Genomic DNA, 21,408 nt, shown 5'->3' on the forward strand with positions numbered 1-21,408 from the left:
TAGAAAATTAAGAGCATCTATCGCGTTCTTATACCACAGTTATTTGCAATAGGCCACACAAATACAAAATCTAATAGCAAAAAGAAGACAGCACTAAACTTTACTTGATGTGACACTAAAGAGGCAACAGAAATCACTGAGTTACAAAAGCAATACTTAGTTTAATAAAATACTGCTCGCAGTTGACCCTAAGAACAGAATAACATGTTGATTAAACTCCAATTTGGGCCACCAGAAGAGAAAGAAAGGAAAAGAAAAAAAGAGAACATTGATGATAGCCTGAGTCACAGTGAAGGCTGAATTTCTTCATGATGTTTTCAAAATTGTAATATGAAGGGGTTTCAGCATATAATTTATACCATGCACCATTATACTCAGTCAAATTTGCAGAGGCAGAGGGGAAGGAACATGCCCTTTTCCTTAAATTCTAAACATATTTTAAGGCAAATTTAATTTATAGAAGTGAAAATTACGTTTGACACTTTATTCAGTTTCTCTCATATTGCTAAATTTAAAATTAAAAAGCCAAGTTCTAAGATGGATTCTCTGGCCTTTAGTAAGACATTTTAAGCTAAATAAAACAGGCAGAACTTGAATAGTTCTATATACTATTCCTAATTGGAAAGATACATACATATAAGTATGGAACAAGCATTTTGACTTCAAAGAATAACTCAATTACAATGTATGTTGCTCATAAAAATGAGATTCCAATATTTCTGAGTTTTGGTTACCTTAAGAGCCTCATATAAGAATTAAAATGACGTGGTAAGCTTTTTACATTATTTAAAGCCATAATATAGTTTCAGAACCACCCAATTGCTGCCGTGTAATTTCTTGTTTACCAAACGTTGTGCTAGGCTCTGGCTACCAAATTAAAGATAGCTCTTGCTTTCAAGGACCAGAGACTAGTATGAAATATGGCATGTCGACATGCAACCACAAAACAGTGTGACATGTGCTGAGATGTAAGACTATGAAAGCAATACGGAAAGTAAGGAAAAATCCTGGGGAAATTTTCCCAAAGATAACATCTGTGAGCAAAATCTTGAAAGATAAGCAATTTTTAGACAGGTGGACAAGAAAGCAGAGAGAAAAGAGAATGAATGATGGATACAAAGACATAAAAGCAAGACAAGACATGGGCAGTCCTTGAGTACAGCAGAAGTGGAAGATAGGACATAGCAGGAGGGGAAGCCAGTAAGTCAAAGACCAGCACACAAAGTGAGTTTGGAATCTGCCAATTTTGCTCTGAGTGGGAGGAACTGGGTAATTTTTTTTTAAGATTTTTAAAAAAATTTTTTTTAAGATTTTATTTATTTATTCATGAGAGACAGACAGAGGCAGAGACACAGGCAGAGGGAGAAGCAGGCTCCATGCAGGGAGCCCAACGTGGGACTTGATTCCGGGTCTCCAGGATCAGGCCCTGGGCTGAAGGTGGCGCTAAACCGCTGAACCACCTGGCCTGCCCGGAACTGGATAATTTTGAGGAAGAATCATAATCATATTTATGCTTTAGATAAATCACAGGCTCCTCAGTACCAGTAAAGGTGACCAAAGAAATGAGGAAAGTAGGAAGGATAGAGGGGACTAATTCAGGAGTCCAGGAAGTTGAATCAAACTGCACTTGGTGAGAGAAAGGAAAGAATGGGAAATGGGTGGCTACAGTGATGACATTAACAAAGGCAGGGAATATAGGAAGAAGAGTAGACTTGGAGTAGGAATTAAAGAGATAATTTGTTCACTTCGGGAAACAAATTTGAGGTGCTGCTAGGACTCTCAAGGTGAGTTCTCATGAGTAAAAAGATATATAGGACTGAAAATCACGGAAAAGCTCTGTGCCAGAGATGACTCTAGGGAGTCAGTCTTGGGGTACAAAGAGTTCACCTGCAGTATATAATGGAGACCAGAGAAATAGCTACATTTAAGGGGTGACAGGAAAAAGGATAAACTGGAAAGAAAAATCAGGGAATATGAAAACAAAATAGAGGCAATCAAGGGAAAACAGGTTAATAGATAAAGCATCCATGTCAAGTGGATATACATTTTACAACCTGCAGTTTATCCTTGAGAGATGTTATTTCTTTCACAGTTGGTTCATCTTTAAAAGTAAACTGCACTAGAGCTGGTCCAATGGGCTTTAGTGCAAAACCAGGAATGAACCCTGGCAGAGAATCCACTAGACTAGTTACAGTCATGCCTCGAAGATCTAGGTTTAGGATTTAGGGCACATTCAGACGAATAGGGCAACAATCTAATCTAAGAGGTTCTAGGGAGATAAGAACAGGCAATAGTTGAGGCTTCATAGGATAATGGTCATCACCTATGAAATACTATCTGATCACCTTTCTTTAACTACAGCTTGATAAATAGATATAAAATCAACCTATGTTCATCCTCCTTCCTATCCCTGAGTTGATCACCAAAAATCCCCTTCTCCAGTGCTTCTAGTGATACTAGATATCCTGAGCAGCTAAACGTAAGCTAGATCAGGAATTTGAGAAGGAGTGAGCTGGTCTCCTTTGGACGTTTTAACAACACATAAAGCAAGAAAGGACCCCAAGGAAAGTATAAAGGGAGATGACAGGACCAGGTACTTCTCTAACAGTGATGGTTTTCCCAAAACATTATATGCCAGAAATCATATTTGTGGGTAGGGTGGTAAATGAGAAAGAAGGATAGAACTAATGAGGTAGTTGGAAGAAAGTCTTTTGTTTTGGAATAAATTATAAACTAGAGAAGTTCTTCATCAATAAGGCAATAATCTATCATTGTGTGTTTGTCTATCTAAGGAAGCCACTCAATTAGTAGGTTTTAGTTTAGGATATCTCCAATGAAGGAGTAAAGGAAAACTCATGAAGGGCATACAGTGTCTCCCTATTCATGGTTGTTTTTCTGGCACTTACCAGAATGTTGGTGACACAGTGAACACTCAAAAAATGTTTGTTGACTGGAAAAGGAAAGAAGGATCAGGATTTCGCTTATTAGAAATAATAAACAATAATTCACTTTTGTTAAATGTTGACTAGGTCCCTGATACTTTAACATCACACAGATTCTCATTTAGTCTTCCAACAATCTTGTGAAGTCATTCCTATTTTCCTGACAAACAATCAGAGTCAAATAGATTAAGGGGCTTGCCCAATGCCATTCATTTAAGTGGAAGGGTACCATTCTCCCAACTGTGTTCAAACTCAGGTCTGATCTAAATCACTAAGCTTTTAACTGAAGTTATCTGAAATAAGATCTTTAATAGTCAAGAACTGAGACTCTAAGGGGTGTCTGGGTGGCTTGGTAGGTTAAACAGTTGACATGATTTCAGCTCAGGTTGTAATCTCAGGTCCTGGGGTTGAGTCCCACATCAGGCTCCACACTCAGAAGCGAGTCTGCTTGAGGATTCTCTCTCTCTGCCTCTCTCTCCCTCTGTCCTTAACCCCACTCAGCTCTCTCTAAAATAAATAAGTAGACCTTAAAAAAAATAACTAACACTCTAAATGTAAAGAGATAAGGGAAAAACCTAAGGAAAGAACTACAAATAGCTTCGTATCAGGTAAGGTTTTCTGGACAAATGAGTTAAAAAAAAGAAAAGAAAAGAAAAAAAGAATACAACTCTTTTCAGAGCATATTTTTAGAAATAAAGATTGAAGATGAGATTGTAGATTTTAACAACAGAGTATCAAGAGATTGAGATCTTTTAGTGGCAGAGTCTACTAAAGTAGGAACATGATGCTTTCCTCTCTTCATATTATTTCAAAAGGGAACAGTCGTCTTTTATTAATTGCTGATCACTTGAAGATTCCAACATAAATCTCCCAGGGACTTTTATATGACTTTTTTATATGACTTTTTTGTCCTTTGCTGCTAATATGCAATATCAGGCTTCCATTAATGGAAATTACACTCAACATTAAGCTTCTCTATGAGTGGTCTTCAACTCTGGATACACATTAGCAGAAAGCTCTTTTAAAAGAGTGCCTTAGGCTTCCTTCCCCTCTAGAGAGTTTGATTTAATTGTTTGAGGGGCAGGGCCTTGGTCCTGTTTTTGTCATTATTTTAGGCTCTCCAGATAATTCTAAAGGGTAGCAAATACTAAGAATTACACTGGTGTAGGTCATAAGACTTTGGGCAAATCAAAACTAGCACCTGATAAAGACTGCATTTATCCAAAGGCAATCCCACTATTAATTTATAATATTCCAAAGACAGGTTTTTCAAAATAGATTCTTGATATAAAATGAGAAAAAGTTATTTTGACATGAAGAGATTAAACCCAAAGCAAGAATGACCCAAAGTTTCTTGAAAAGGCTTAGAGGTTACTGCTGATATAAATGAGACACTGGTTCTACTGCAAATTAGTGTTGTAAAATTTTTTACATATTTTATTCCCATCACAAAGATGGAAAAACACAAACTCTGAACAATAAAACACATAATCCAACATAATAAATGAATGGATTAAAGAAAACCAGGATTCATAATCCCCATTGCTGGGAATAACATCATGTTCCTAGACCTCACTACTTACCAAATTTGAAGACCTATGTGAAAACAGCCAATGAAACAAAACAAATGTCTTCTAGAATCAACTTCCAATTAAACTCAGAAGTTTCAGAGATGAAAAAAACAATAAATCAGCCCAACAGCAAATTCAAGATATAGAATGATTAGCAGATGACGGTCTTGTTCTTACTGAACTCTTTCTAAAGCTTTAAATACACCTATCTAAAATGGTCACTTGCTAATGATAGAACATCAGACTCATAGGAGATAGGAATACCATGAAATCTTTTTTAAAACTAGAAAAAAATTAAATTCAAAGACCTTCTAAATTCTAAATTTCTAAAATTAGAAAAAAATTAAAATTCAGAAGCCCTCTGATCTTAAAAAATATCAATGTATATGCTACTTTATATGTAGATATTACAAAAGTGTATTAATAATAAATAAAAATATCCACAAAATGATATTTTAAAAGGCTAAAACCATATGCATGAGTCTAGCAATCTGAGACTGGGTTAAAATCAATGGATTATTATTGGGGCAAAAATATATTTCTATAGGAACAGAAAGAAGTGAAATACCACAAATTAAAATAACCTAACCACAAAGCTGTGGCTTCCACTTATGTGGATTATGGTTTCTCAAACTCTAGTGTGACAATGAATCACCTGAGGATGTTGTTTAAATGTAGATTCAAATGGGAAAAGATCAAGATCCATTTTTAGTGTCTGTTTGTCCCTTCCAGGTAGAAAAGACACACTGCAAAAACTTTAGTTATTAGTTTAACTTAAAAATTCCAACTGAAGCAATCCTCCAAAGTAGAAAAGTAGTAAAAAGCAGAACATTTCATAACTGCACGTGAAAATAACATTTAATAAAAAAGAGGAAAGTAGTTCTTTCCATTTCTTATTCCTATATTTGTGACAATAAAATTTTACATCCTCAGGGATTCAGGATCTAGTTCCAGGTGACTTTAACTGGCACAAAGCCTAATTGGTATATGAAACTTGCTTGCTATAGCATGAATTAAAGCATGCTATAAAGGGTTAATCACAAAAATCTAAAGATTAGCAAAAATGTAGCATATATTGCAAATTAAGAAAAGTACAATATTGCAAAATTAATGTATATTGGATCATTGCCACACATTATCATCTAGATTTCCTAATCAAATTTTTAAAACAAAACAAGAATATAAAAAAAAAAAACTTGCCCTAATAATAAACTTTATGTGCTTGGGCAGAAATTCTATTAAATGCCCTCATCTGCTGGTTAGGGAAGGGAGGAGTGGCAGGAAGTCATTTCCGCTTGTATTCTTTGGTAAAATCAAATGTCATGGTGAATTGCTATTGCGGTTTGTTAGTTTTGATTATGCTTAAGTCCGTGTCTACATCCTCACCAGCAATTCTTCTGAGCAGGAAGTAACTTGTGGATATATGACAGGTGACAAACATTGATGCAAAGCAAACCGCATGGAGATGGCTACATGCTGCCTCACAGGAGAAGGCAGACATACTCCAAAGATCTCAGCTAAAGACAAAGTATTGTGCTGGCTGGCTGGCTGGCTGGAAAATGCTACCAGCGGACAACTAACTGCATGCAACTGTCATAGAGCAGGATTACTTTCTGAAGAAAAGTGTGTCTGCCGGTTATATGACAAAAAGCCAGAGTTGACCTCCAACAACTCAGAGGCACAGGTTTTAATACAGAAAAGGGTGTGTGGTCAAGCATCCAAATTCTCAGCTAAACTTGGTCAAATAAGCATCTCCATTAACAATATTATCTTTGAAGGTGAAAGGTTATAGACAGGATCTTGATTTGTGGACCAGCCAATTCTATCTTTACAGTTTGGAGCAAACAAGTAATTATGGAACTACACTATCCTTTGTGGGGAGTGTAGGATGGTGGAGAAGGGGAGCTCACATATGTCTCCTGCTACTGTGAAGAAATCTGCAGCTGTGAAAGTCTATACTGATTATTTATGGCATATAGACAGTAGAGGAATTTTGAGGAGTAATTTGAGTAGTACCACAGATTACCCACTTAACTAGTACTTCCCCTGGGCAGAAGTACCAAATTTTAAAAGACTTGTCGGTCTGTTTACCTTGTAAATATAGTTGATGGCTCTTGGATTAGTAAAGAGACAGAAACTACATAGTGATTTGAAAAAGGAAAGTTTAATCTATTATTAAGAGAGGATTGGAGTAACAAGGAATTTGTTAGTGAGGGTAAAAGAGAATTCTAAATAATATAGTAGTAGATATAAGGGGTGACCACTACCCACAAGGCTGAGATGGGGGCCCAAGGAAGAACCCTCCCCTCGTCAGTGCTGAGATCCAGAGATCTCTATGGAGAGAGCACAGTGTCAGACCCCTGATGGTGCAAAAGTGACACAAGTGTATCACTAGTGAGACCTGCCAAAAAATCTGCCCTCTGGAGTCCCAGAAGAAGCCACTCAGAGATAAATGTCAAACACTGGAACTTGCTAGGTGCTGAAGATAACTGCTGGCTGCTGATGGCACCTGGAGCTAAGAAGCTTGTCGTCTGCAGGAGTCTAGTGAACTTTTATGTATAGCCTGGGTTGATATGGTGGCAGACTGGTGCCTGTGTTAAAATTTGGGCAAGTTACCTAGAAACCCAGTTTTGGGGGGCCCCCAGTGTGCAGCACATGTATGAAGCTAAACAGAGTGCAGGGAGCGGTGACCAAGGCTAGGGAACTGGTCCATGATGTCTAAGACTCCAGGTCAACACTACTGCCCAAGTCAAGCTCTGAAGAAAGTACAGGGTAGTGGCAGCTCTAGAAAAAGATGTGCTGTGCAGTTACCTGACACTAGGGAAAACTATGTAGAGGTTGAAAAGTAGAAGACAACTATGCCCAGAAAGAGCCTAACCAGAAAGCCACCCTGGAACCAGGAAAGGAAGCACCTTCTGCTTTCAGTGTCCTTCCAGTTTCCCTCCATTATTGCAGAGCAGAAGAGAATAAATTTGGAACTGAGAGACAATAAATTGATAAGCAGCACTGTCTACCTTTTCAGCTACTCAGTTTCCATCTGCATATTTCTCACACATTTGAACTCCTGTACAATAGCAACAACTCCATATTCCACCTAACAAGATGCAAGCATCCTACTTGTAAGTAAAGAAGAAACCTCAAAATGAGATGCAGAGTACCAACAACCATTGTATCCATTACTGTGACCATGTTAATTACTTATCAAATTCTGTCACAATCCCACCTAATATTCTATTACTTAAAGACTAGTAAACTTCATATCTTCAATGTAATATTTAGTTTAAAAAAAAGAAAGAAAATATTGCCTCAAAAAAAAAGTACATTAAGTAGAGTGACAACTGAATGCCCAGATATGTTACTGAAGCCCTCCCGAATTTTTGTGATTCTCATTACCCTCTGGTTCGCAAATCCTTCACTAAAACATCTAAAGCACTTGCTACTTTCTGCTCATCAGATACAGTCAACATAATATTATCAACATAGTAAACCAATGTGATATTTTGTGGATGTTGGGATAATTAAGATTTCTAGGACAGGAGAACTGACCTGGCTCTTGGCCATGCTAGATAAAAGCAAATTGCCTTTGGTGGTCCTTGTAAATTGGTATGGAGAAAAAGCAATTAACCAAGTCAATAGCTACATACTAAATGCCAGAGGCTGTGTTGATTATATCAAGTAAAGATACCACATCTGGGTCGGTAAGCACATTTGGAATCATCCAATGATTAAGTTCGTAATAGTCCATTCATTCTCTAAGATTCATCCAACTTCTGCACAGGCCAAATAAGTGAGTTAAATGAGATGTAATAGGTACCTCAAGTCTTATTTCAAATCTGTGATGGTGGCACTGATCTCAACAACTCCCTTGGGGATATAGCATTATTTCTGATTTACTCTCTTAGAAGGAGGAAAAGTTCTAAGTTCTTCCACTTAGCTTTCCTATCACGATGGTCCTGAATCTATGACTTAGAAAACCAATATAGGGATTCTACTAGTCATCCAGAATGTTGACTCCAATCATACATTAAGGAAATGGGGAAATAAGCACAGCGTAGACCTGCTGACATGTGGGCCCCCTGTGAGTCAGACTTGAGCTAAGATTCCATCTATTATCTAATTACTATAATTCCCCATTATGACTAAAGGGCCACAAAGTGTATTCTGGCTCCCTAGGAACTCGTAAGAAAGGTCTGAGTATTTTCCCCAAAGCATAGCCTCTCTAATAAATGGCTACATGTCCTTCTGGGGAAGGCTTCTGAGGAAGATTTGTGTAGCCTTCTCACGACTAGGCCTCAACTTCGATCAAAGGTCTCTGGGCCTGTGAATTGACTTACATTTGGAAACTGGGTAAGAGGTAATGATGCTCAACTGTGGCAACTAAAGCCAATGTTTTTGCCACCAGGCTTAGTGGGTTTTTTCTGGTACATACACAAAGTGATACTGTGGTACTGCTCATCTATTTCATTCATCCCGTTTGAAAATCAATGCCTTCTGATTACATCTATGTCCCTGATTTCCATTATTGTATATATCCCTACTTGGTCTTTGGTGGTTAAATGTTGCCCCTTGTCTTCTGCTACTGTAGCATCCCATCATCTCCACTGAAACTAGGGAGCCAATCTTGAAACCAGGGAAGCCTCACATTAGTGAGGCTTTTTTCTCAAAATCTTAGTAAAGGGAGAGTGTACTGGGGCTGTGTCGTGGAACATAACTGGAGGATGGGCATATAGGTTGCACACAATAAGTTCAGTGAACATTCCTTTCATGAAGGAGTCCCAAAACTCACAAGTAATAAACAATTTCCATCCACTCATTCTCTCTCTTGAAGCCTCAGACTATTAGGGATAGGGGAATGTGGAAACAAATGAGTAAGACTGCTTGCTGCTCCATTGCTATCACTTTGCATTTCTACAGGCTTATCTACAATTTACCAGGTAATCATTCTCCACATCTCAGCTTCCATTCCCATCTTTAAAAGTGTCAGCAAACTTTCTATAAGTCGCTAAATAATAAATAAGTTTTATTTTGTGGACCGTAGGAGTAGTTGTGCAACTACTCAATTCTCTTTTTGTTGTGCAAAAGCAATCATACACAATACACAAACAAATGGGCAAAGCTAATTCCAATAAAATTTTGTTTACAAAAACAGGTCAGGGATAGAATTTGGGCCAAGGGCTGTTGTTTGCCAAGCCCTGGTCTAGAAATCCAAAAAAGCTTCAGGCTGAGCATTTACGTTATTTCCCTGTACTTAACCAGTCTCCATTAGCTTCCACTTCCCAGATGTAAAAGAATCAAATAGTTCACAAATCCACATTATTTAAAAAAAAAATTAGGCATAAAAGCAATGTCTGTCTTAAGATTAGACTATATTTACACCTATTTTGAAATACAGACTATCCCTCCACTTATCTAGTCACCATCTGAAATTCCTTCATTACACACCCCTCATGGGTAAAGCATGAAAAAGTCTTATTAATACATTTCAGTTGGAAATAAACCAGGGTCAGACTAAACTTTAATTCTTCTTAAAAGCCAACGTCAAGACCATTCATAGACAATTACCACACATTGAGACCCATGAGAATGCTGAATGCAAAGCTCCATGTAGGGAAGGAAGGGAGGGGTACCTAATTCTGTGGGATTTGTATTTACTTTAGGCAAAAGGGGAGAGGCCCTGAGAGATTTTAAGGTGATGACCTAATCCCACATCTGAAATTTAAAATGGTTATTCTTGAAGCTGTGCTGAATATGGATTTGGGGACAGTTGGTGGGGTGGGGTGGGGGAAGGCAGCCAAAAAGAAGACTGAAGGGGATTAAAAGACTATTAAAGTAATCCAGGTGAGAGATTGAGTAGAAGGGGTGTGGAGACTTGGGAAGAGATCTGAGCTGAATTCAGCAAATGAATCGATGAGGAGGCTGGGAACTTTGCTAAATTGTTAAGTGTGCAAAGATGAGTTCTTGACATGTTGAAAAAGACCAGCTAATGAGTGCTCTGTTCTAGATTATCTACAGAGGAGGACCTAGAGCTAAAAAGCAGGTTATGAGGCCATGAATGCTAAAAGAGGTAATGATAGAGGGCAAAGGGTATAAGGAGATTGATGACCCTTGAAAAGCAGCAAGTCTTAACCAGTTCAGAAAGATGGGTCAAATCTGAAAAAACAAAGGTCATGGTCAAAAAGCTCAAGTAACACAAAGAAAATAATAATTTTAATGGAATATTCCTCAGCCATTAGAAATGACAAATACCCACCATTTGCTTCAACGTGGATGGAACTGGAGGGTATTATGCTGAGTGAAGTCAATCGGAGAAGGACAAACATTATATGTTCTCATTCATTTGGGGAATATAAATAATAGTGAAAGGGAATATAAGGGAAGGGAGAAGAAATGTGTGGGAAATATCAGAAAGGGAGACAGAACATAAAGACTGCTAACTCTGGGAAACGAACTAGGGGTGGTAGAAGGGGAGGACAGTGGGGGGTGGGAAACGAACTAGGGGTGGTGGAAGGGAAGGAGGTCCACCAGCAACTGGGTGGCAGGCACTGAGGGGGGCACTTGACGGGATGAGCAATGGGTGTTATTCTGTATGTTGGCAAATTGAACACCAATAAAAAATAAATTTATTATTAAAAAAAAGAAAGAAAATAATAATTTGCATCAGAAACCTTTCAGTTCAGAAAACTGAACTATTAACTGTCCCCCAAAAGGACCCACTCTGCCATCAGGTATTTAGTACCAGGTGTTCTTTCATCCTTACCCCTATCCATCTGACTCAGAATTATCAAACTCACAAGATATCACACTACTTGCCTCCATCAATGTATCAATCGGTGTGAGGATAACTTCTAGAAATTTATCTCACAGATATGCTAGTATGCTAGTAGAATGATAACCTGTAAGTCTACACAGTAAAGCATCATTTAACATCAAAATGCTGGAACAACCGCCAACTCTACCAATAGGAAAATAAGTTATAATAGGTAAATTATGATAGAGTCATATGATGGAATATTATGCCAAATTAAAAACAAATAAGGTACTTTATATGCTGATATGAGGTTTTTTCCACAATAAGTTAAATTTTAAAATGCAGAATGCAGATGAATCCTGCATATATGAATATGAATATATATATGTGTGTGTGTATATATATATATGTATATATATATGTGTGTGTGTGTATATATATATATATATATAATGTAAGCACTGTTTTCTCACAGGGAAGAAAACCAGGTGTCAGAGGACAACAGCAAAAGGAAGACGTATCATATACAGCTCCTTACTTTTTTAAGATTTTGGAGCATGTGGATAGAGTAACTATCTAAAAAATACGTTGGAAAAAAATTGAAAGTGGAATAAAGATTTTTCTGACAGATATCTCAAATTTCTTAATTTCATTCATTATTTCTCAAGGAGCTACTGGGGAATGTATTTGATCCTCATGAGAAAGTAAATAAACAACAAAATCATCATATTTAGGAAATAGGGACTCCAACAGAAATGTCAGCAAAGAAAAATCCCAAACAATTGCTATGGAACAGGTCTAGAAACAATAGCCCAAACTGGAACAAGAGGACAGAGAGCTTCAGAAGAAACCAGTAAAATTGGTGTGATTATGTGGGAAAATCATACTGAGAAGATGTGGGAGTATACAGAAATAGGAATGGATATGTGGAAAAACCAAGCAATTTTTTTCTTAAGTGAATTATTAACTCCATGATTAAAACGATTTTACTCAGACTCAATGATACACATTATTGCAAAGAGCAAATACTGGAAGAAACTCCTAAAAAAGGTTAAAGTTGTTTCTGGAGGCAGCAGGACTGGGGGAGATGAGAGGTGACTGGATTTTGGGTGCTGTTGCTAGCCTTTTAATAATTCTAATTTTATTTACATATAAGCAGGATAGGAGTACAGGATTTGGAATCAGCTTGGATTTGAAGATTGGCTCTGACATTGCACTGGCCTCATAGATAGTGGTAAATTACTTAATCTCTCAATTTTCCTGACTCTATGATAGGGAGAAAAATAGCATGCACCTCATTGAGTGACTTTGAAGATTAAATGTGTAATTCATATAAATTGCTTAAAATATGCCTGGCACATAAGTGCTCAATAGTAAAATTGTAAATAAGGGCTAATACTTACTAGGACAACAAATATTAACTTCTGTTCCTTGATAAAAATATAAAGGTATTAATCACTAAGATCTAATTTTTAAAATATAAGCCACATATTAAAATATGCTCCTTCTGTGAGGAATCTCACAGTTGATACTCCCAGGTACTAAGTGGGACTTAATTTCTTGAGACTACAGTCTTCACTGTAATCCATAGTTAGGGTGGGGGGTTGGAGTGGGGGGTGGGGGTGCAGGGGAAGACTGGTGAAATATTCTACTTAGTGCTGGAAAGGGGGAGCTCAAACTGGAATCTGAAGGGTGAGCTTTGGCTAGATAGGCCAAAGGAGGAGGGAAGAGCGTTCCAGGCAGGGATGATGACACTTGAAAAGACAGAGGCAGGAGGAACATGACATGCAGTGTGTGCACTACACAGGAGCTAAATGGTGGTGCCAGGCCTTTAGGCTGAGTCAAGCAGCTTGCCTTATCCTAAGGCAATAAAGGGCTTTAAGTAGTTTTGAATGTTTTGAAAATAAAATCCCTCTGGGTACAGCATAGGGAACTAACCAAGAAGTATTCAGATAATCAGGAGGGAGGCATTCGCAAAAATCCAGGCAAGAGATGATGGTAGTGACAGGAATGGAGAAAAGTAGATGGATCTGAAAAATATTTATGTTAAGAGGTAAAACTGACAGATGCCTTTTTTTTTTTTTTTTTGGTCTAGTCTGATTATATTATTTAAGTAAAAGCTGTCCCCCTTAACTCCTCACCAATAGCAATATACTCAGTTGTAAAACATTTATAAACAGAAGCTAAGATTTCAATCACAAAGTTAACTCCAGTAATAAATGGTAAAACTCAGATCTTGGAACAAAACCAGAAGGCACAAAAATAACAGAATTCAAAAGAATAAGATGGAGATAACAGCAATCTAAATTAAATAGACTAAGTACATGGAACAAGTTTCCTAATTCCTCAATTTCTGTGGTTGCTGCCCATTAAAAAAAAATACTATACTGACTGCCCAGTGTCTCCCCGTGCCATTTTCACCCCAATATTTTTTCTCCACAATAGGCTTAGAGGAAAGAGAAGTATTCCATGCTTTGTAAATATCTAAAAGTGATGTGTGTATACACAAGCACAAAAGCAGACTATATATATATGTAAAGTTCATGATAGAAGTATGCATAGGATGTCGCCCCCCAGCTCAGGTGTATGTGGAGGTGTGTGTGGGTTGGGGTGGGGGGAGGTATGCAGTTTCCTAAGTGAGGTAAGATCTCAACTGAGTCTTAAGAACCAGAAGAGTTCTAGAGATACAGATAAAAAGTAAGGTATCTCAGCAGTGGAAAGTAACAAAAGCACATAGGAGAAAACAATGAAATCTGTTGTTGGAACATAAAATTTTGGTTTACAGAGTAAAACCATAATTAAGCAAGGGCCAGTTTCTGTGGTACCATTTTAAGGACCATGGGTTCTATCCTGAACTACGTGAAGTTATTAAAAGACTTAAGCATAGTAGAGAGAAATACAAGTTTATATTTTTAGCTGAGGGGTTCTGCTGAGGATGGATTTGAGCTTAACACCATCTGGTGAGATATCAGGTAGCAGGTGGCTATGGCACCCCAGTTAGGAGTTCATGAGATCCTGAACTAGAACAGAAGTAGGAGAATTTGAGAGGAGGGGAAGGGCAGAAGATATTAACAGATTCAGTCATCTAAAAGTTGTGGAGGTTAAGAGAGTAAAAAACCACCTCTGGATTTCTGCCATGACCCCTGAATAGTGATGCAGATCCATAACCCTTTCTCCAAAATACCTGGAACCAAAATGTTTTAAAATTTTGAAAAATAGAATAAAGCAAAATTCAGAGTATTTTTGGAAATTAGGAAGGAGATATGGTTTGCATACCCAATAAAAGAGTATGCCCCCAGCTGTGCCTGGAACAGTACCATGTAATCAAATATCATAGTATATATATCTGCAGCAAGACACATCCCACCAAGTGGAATAGATGATAAATAGCTGACAATGCATTTAGGTGTTGTAGAAAGTTGAGTTCAAGTTTTACTGACAAATGAGTTACCAAAAACATTTTGGTTTTCAGAGATTTTGGAGGGGGGGTGGTTGGGGATTGTGGATAAGAAATGTTAAATGTAGTAATACCTATAAATAAAGTATAGGAAGTAAAACAGGTTGTTTTTGTCTTTGACGGGGTGAAGGTTCTTATTTACTCGTGTATAATCTCAGATAATTATGACCTCTTAAAAATGTCCACCGGGCAATGGTATAGATGAACGAACTAGTTGGGACAGTTTGAAACTAAAACAATTACAGGGAAAATGTATACTCAGGGAAATATTCTCTATTTAGTGTCAAAAATATGAGCCCAACTCAGAGAATGACTCAAGGAAACTTCATCTGTCAATAGCCACTAATGACCTAGAATTTAGAGTCCCACTTGTCTGTGCTTTACCACATAAATTAATGCATTTCGGTCTTTTGCCATTACTGGCATTGATTTGAATTCAATGTTGCTATTAGCAGTACATTAATTGTGTTAAAATCACCCAAATTATATAAAATGAATTATTCTGATATTAACTAGATGCATAATTAAGTGACTGAAAATATGTCCTTCTCAATCAGATTTTCTAACCATAAAAGATCTGTCATAACAAATACATTTGTCGACACTTTATGAACCAGAGAACTGAATATGTTCTGAAGATGATTTCGGCATAGATCACTTCCAAAATATTGAATGTACTACTTTTCTTTTGGAGGAAAATTCCTTCTATCAGGAGTTAAAATTAAAAGCTTCTATGGAAAGTTTAGTCATCCCATCAGAGTTTCCAAGCCTGTATCCCTACAGGTCACTTAGGAACCTAATCCAATCTCTCAATCTCCCAATCTAGTCATTTTAGGGGTTAGGGGTCTGATTCCTAGAGTTTGTCTCTTATAACTGTTTCATAGTAAACAAACAAACAAAAATTAACAGACTACAAACCAAGAATAAACTGGATGTTTACTCTAATAGTTTTTTTAACACTCCATCTAGCACTATTAATATGCCATAAAATTTAGAATTTAGAATAGAGCTGAACAGAATTATTTTTCTCTTACAAACTTGACAATTGTTACCATCAATATCCCTTCAGAGAAACCCTTCCAGTTTTTCCTGTCCCCAAAACATACTACACTATACTGAAAGATCCATTTAATATACAATAATGTACAGTGAGGTTTCACTGTACATTCCTATGTTTGATAAATTTAGTCTAACACCAACTCCTAAAGTCTCAAGCCCCCCAAGAAACGTTTAATGAGGATTACAATATAATTATATATTTTTAAAAATGTACAGCTTTTCTTTCTTTCAAGTGTGTGTGTGTGTGTGTGTGTGTGTGTATGACACAGCACACCAATAGAAAAATCAGCCTTCAAAATGCAAATTCAATAGGATGCCATTATTTGCATTGTAGGTTCCAGCCCATTTGTGGTCATAGAAAAATCAATCCAGTGTGACGAGACCAGTATTTTTTAAATAATTGAGAAAATCCACATTGTGAGGTTAAATATTGTTTTGTGAGCCTTGTTTCATATATATATAAACACACACACACAGAGTGTACTGCATTGAAGGTTAGAATATATTTCTTATTGAAGACTGCAGTCCAAAGAGAAGTTTTAAAAATACTAATGTTGAAGAACTGTGCTCTCCAGCCAAAAATCTAGAGTGTTGCCAATGGAGGAATGACCCTGGGCTGCTGCCTCATAAAATATATTTTAGGCCAATACAATAAAAGATCAGAAGACTAAATTATATTGTCCGTGTTGACTCAAAAAACTAACTGTGGCTCTGAAATACCAGGAATGGATTAAACATCTCAATCCACATGGCATCTTCAATACACATGTGATCTACAATAAGAGAAGAATGACATTCTCACTCATTCTCCCTGGAGTCAGGCATCATCTGGACAAATATAAATTAGGGCAAATCAGAGCTGGACAAAGAACAACAGACTATTTTGTACTCACAAAGGCCTTACACACTGTATGAAAGACAAAAAGATAAACATCTTATAAGTGGGATTAAGGGTGGTGAGATAACATGAGCCTTGAGTCAAGTCTCTGGAAATAAAAATGCCATGTCTACCACTAACTTGCTGGGTGAACTGAAGTTAGAATACCTCTCTCAGCTTTGGTTTAATCACAAACTGTATGGACTGACTGAATATCCAAAGTGAGAAAGAAATCCTGATAACGCTAGGGTAAGAGAAGATTCTTGATTTAAGGCCTCATTACCTTAATCTAGGAAAGTTTTTTTTTTTTTCATTTTACAAATAGTTTAACTGAGGCACACTGTTACTCTAGCTAATGCAAACATGTTACATTTCTCCTTTAAGAGTAAAGGTAGTCTAATATCTGGCTCAATAATCAACAAAGTTTAATACTCTAGATTTGAGGTGCAACATCTACATCTAATTTTTAAAATAGTATTTAACATATGTTCTTTCTCTGTATGGAGATAAGATTAGGAGGGCCAGCCAGGGCCTTTGCACAAGAGCAGAAACCACTGCTTGAAAATATTACAATTATATCCTGTTTGTGTGGTTGACTTCTTACCTTTAACTGCACGTTAAAAGAAACTAACTAGGGGATCCCTGGGTGGCGCAGCGGTTTGGCGCCTGCCTTTGGCCCAGGGCGCGATCCTGGAGACCCCGGGATCGAATCCCACGTCCGGCTCCCGGTGCATGGAGCCTGCTTCTCCCAATGCCTGGGTCTCTGCCTCTCTCTCTCTCTCTCCCCGTGTGACTATCATAAAAAAACAAAACAAACAAACAAAAAAAACTAACTAAAAGACAGAGAGGGACGCCTAGGGTGCTTAGCGTTTGAGCATCTGCCTTTGGCTCAGGGTATGATCCCGGGATCTGGGATCGGGTCCCACATCCGGCTCCTTGTATGGAGCCTGCTTCTTCCTCTGCCTGTGTCTCTGCCTCTCTCTTTCTCTCTGTGTCTCTCATGAATAAATAAAATCTTAAAAAAAAATAAAATAAAATATGAGAGAGAGAGAGAGAGAGAGAGGCAAACCATAAAAGACTCCTAACTATGGGAAATAAATTGAGGATTGCTAGTGGGTGGGGGGATGGGGTAACGTGTGATGGGCATTAAGGAGAACACTTGATGGAATAAGCACTGGATGGTATATACAACTGATGAATCACTGAACTCTATCTCTGAAACTAAATAATACAACATATGTTAAATAAATTGAATTTAAATTTAAAATTTAATAAAAACAACAACAATGAACTATAGGAATTGCCAAGGCATTTTGTTAAGAGTGCAATTTAAAATATATTTTTAAAAACCAGCAAAGATAGAAGCAAGCAAATGCAGACACTGGAACTGCCATTTATTATTAGAAACCTCTGTAAAAATGCTATAGTTAAAGCAATATAAAAAGAAAGATGCTTGGTACAAATAAACTGTTCAGAATGCTTAACATGTACGACAGACTTCAGATATTAAAAGTAAAAGTTAAAAAAAAATAAAATAAATAAAATAAAATAAAAGTAAAAGTTAAACTTAAAGAATTCTAATTGTAGGGTATGACTTAAACCTCGTGTCTTTTGGCCACAGACTCAAAGAAAATGTATACAGCGAAGGAGCAACAGCGTTTCTCACAACCAGAAAATGCAGCAACTTTCTGATGTTTTAACAATGGATCTTTGAATTTAATTGTCTTCATTGTATAACTTTCATAGCACATTATGCTGGCTTAATAACACTTTCTAAAAATCAGAAGAATCGTTAACTCTGTGGGGATCTAAAAACAGCAACAGCTCTGGGATGAGTCTGAAGCCAAGTGTCTGTGAGGCGTCACGGGAGAGGGAAACAGAAGGGGAAGGTGAGCACCGTTTCAGCCTCAAGTCTTGAGCTTCAGAAAAGCCTAATTAGGCAGGGAAGGAACCTGGGCCTGGCACTCCCAGGCTCCGCCGCGGCAGGGCCCTGAAACAAACTTTCTCTGGACCTTGGAGTCCTGTGCGCGGGCCACGCCGCCCGCGACTCCCGGTCCCCAAGCCAACAGGTCCCGGCCCAGGCGGCGCGGCTGCTGCGGCCGCGGTCGGACCCGGAGCGGGCGCTGCCCCGGCTGGGGGAGGAGGCACCCGGAAAAGTGAGGCGGGGGGGGGGGGGGGGGGGGGAGACGGAGGGAGGGGGGGGGAGAGACGGAGGGAGGAGGGGGGGAGAGACGGAGGGGGCAGGTCCGCGCCCGACCGCAGGGCGCTTTCCAAACCACTCGGAAACCCTGTAAAGGGCTCGGCGGCGGGCGGCTTCCAGCCCAGGACTGTCTGGGGTCCGGATGGGAAAGTTGCCTGGCAAAGCCCTGCCCTTTCCCGTCGCGGGCCTGGCGCCCCCGCCCGCGCCCCACCCCACCACCCCCCGGCACCAGGCGGGAGCAGCCCGGCCACCTGCTGGCCCCCGAGGAAGCGCGGCCGTCCGGCGCCTGGCCCAGCCCCCCCAGTCCCCCACACCCCCCAGTCCCCCAGTCCCCTCAGTCCCCTAGCCCCCCAACCTCCAGCTCCGCAGCCCACCAGTCCCCCACACCCCCCAGTCCCCCACGCCCCCAGTCGCCCAGCCCCCCCAACCTCCAGTTCCCCAGCTCCCCAGCCCTCAGCCCCCCACGCCCCCAGTCCCCTAGCCCCCCAACCTCCAGTCCCCCAGCTCCCACGCCCCCCCAGTCCCCCAGCCCTCCAGTCCCCCACACCCCCCAGTCGCCCAGCCCCCCCAACCTCCAGTCCCCCAGCTCCCCAGCCCCCCACGCCCCCAGTCTCCTAGCCCCCCAACTTCCAGTCCCCCAGCCTCCCACGCCCCCCCAGCCCCCAGCCCTCCAGCCCTCCACGCCCCTCACTCCCCTAGCCCCCCCAACCTCCAGCTCCCCAGCCCCCCAGTCCCCCACCCTCCAGTTCCCCAGCTCCCCAGCCCTCCGGCCCCCCAGCCTCCCACGCCCCCCCCAGTCCCCCAGCCCTCCAGTCCCCCACACCCCCCAGTCGCCCAGTCCCCCAGCCCCCCACGCCCCCAGTCGCCCAGCCCCCCCAACCTCCAGTTCCCCAGCTCCCCAGCCCTCAGCCCCCCACGCCCCCAGTCCCCTAGCCCCCCAACCTCCAGCTCCCCAGCCCCCAGTCCCCCGCCCTCCGGCCCCCCAGCCTCCCACGCCCCCCCCAGTCCCCCAGCCCTCCAGTCCCCCCCACGCCCCCAGTCGTCCAGCCCCCCAACCTCCAGTCCCCCAGCTCCCCGGCCCTCCAGCCCCCAGTCCCCTACGCCCCCCAGCCCCCCCAACCTCCAGTCCCCCAGCTCCCCGGCCCTCCAGCCCCCAGTCCCCCACGCCCCCCAGCCCCCCCAACCTCCAGTCCCCCAGCCCCCCAGCCCTCCAGCCCCCCGTCCCCCAAGCCCCCAGTCGCCCAGCCCAACCTCCAGTCCCCCAGCCTCCCACGCCCCCCAGCCCCCCACGCCCTCCCACGCCCCCCCACGCCCCCCAGCCCCCCTCAGCCCCCCCAGCCCCCACTCTCCAGGGGCCAGCTGCGGGCCACCAGGGCTTGGACCCCGGCCCCTCCCGGGAGCCAGGGCTCCCCCCCGGAGCGCCACCTGCCCCGGGCTCGGCGCAGGGGCAACCGAAACCCCGCTCTCGAGCCCCCTCCAACCGGCCTCGGCGGCCGCCCCGCCGCCGCCCCGACGCCGCCCCGGGCCCGCCGGGCCCCCGTCCGCTCACCTGGCGGCAGCGCTCGGCCGGCGGGAGGCAGCGGCCGGCGGGGCGGGGGCGGGGGCGCGGGCGCGGGCCGGCGCCAGGTGCAGGTGGGCGGCCGCGCCCCCGGGCCGGGTCCCGTCCTACGGTCTCCGCTCGTCCCGCTCCGCCGCCGCCGCCGCCGCCTTCCCGCTGGGCCGCCCGCGCTGCCGGGAGAGGCCGAGGCGAGGCTGCGCTTCCTCGGCGGGTCTCCCAGGTGAGCTCCCCGCGGCGACGTCGGCAGGGCCGAGGGCCCCGTCCCGCGCCTGCGCGCCAGCCGCCCGCCCGCCCCGCCCGCCGCTGCCCTACCTGAGCGCCCCAGGTGAGGCCGCCCGGCGCGCGGCGCGGAAGCCGTCCGGGGGGAGCGCGGCCGCCACCGCCGCCTGCCGGGCGCACGCCTCGCGGCCTCCCCGGGGCGGGGGCACCGGCCGCCGGCGGCCGAGGCGAGCTCCGGCTCACGCTCCCCCGCCCGCCCGTGCGGTCCGCCCGGAGCCCGGGGCGCCCGGGGCCGCCGAGGGGCCGCTCATGTCGGGGCGGCGCGCTCCCTGGGGGGGGGGGGGGTCGCCCGCCGGTCACGCCCCGCGCCGTTGGCCGCGCTTCCTCCCCGGGCCCAGCCCTGATTTCATCACTTGACTCGGTGGTTTCCGCCGGTGCGAGCGCCCGCTCCGCCGGGGGCGCCTCACGTCCGAAGGCGGCGCCGCCCCCTCCGGGGAGCCCGCGGCGCTGCGCCGAGCCCTGGAGCCCCGGGGAGCCCCGCTTTGCACACGCGCTCGCTTGCGGAGGGGGCCTTCCCCTGCTGCGGGTGGGCCGCAAAGCCCAGCGTCTGCGGGGAGGTGACTGGGGGCCGGGGGGCGACACAGGGGTCTTGCCACTGTTCCTAAGCACAGAACTTGTTTTTAAAAACAGCATTTCTCCCCCCCCCCCATGCCCCATGATAGTTGCAACTTTGTCTCAGCCTTCCTGCCTCCGTTGGGAGAAACACGGACACCCCCA

General features: G+C 42.7%; 1 protein-coding gene across 5 annotated transcripts in view; it reads right to left on the minus strand.

The window, feature by feature from the left end:
• The window catches only part of GALNT3 (polypeptide N-acetylgalactosaminyltransferase 3), a 95,568-nt gene that overhangs the window by 23,563 nt on the left and 50,597 nt on the right, over window positions 1–21,408 (minus strand). Inside the window, exon 1 of one of the 5 annotated variants that reach the window (XM_072751814.1) lies at window positions 20,725–20,856. The exons of 3 other annotated variants lie outside the window; for them this stretch is intronic. The gene's annotated coding sequence lies outside the window, so the exon portion shown is untranslated. Of the gene's footprint in view, window positions 1–20,403; window positions 20,538–20,724; window positions 20,857–21,408 lie in introns of those variants that run through there. One more of the 5 variants, XM_072751813.1, reaches the window with a different exon arrangement.

This window comes from Vulpes vulpes, chromosome 3, assembly GCF_048418805.1.
Source record: "Vulpes vulpes isolate BD-2025 chromosome 3, VulVul3, whole genome shotgun sequence".
NCBI lineage: Eukaryota > Metazoa > Chordata > Mammalia > Carnivora > Canidae > Vulpes > Vulpes vulpes.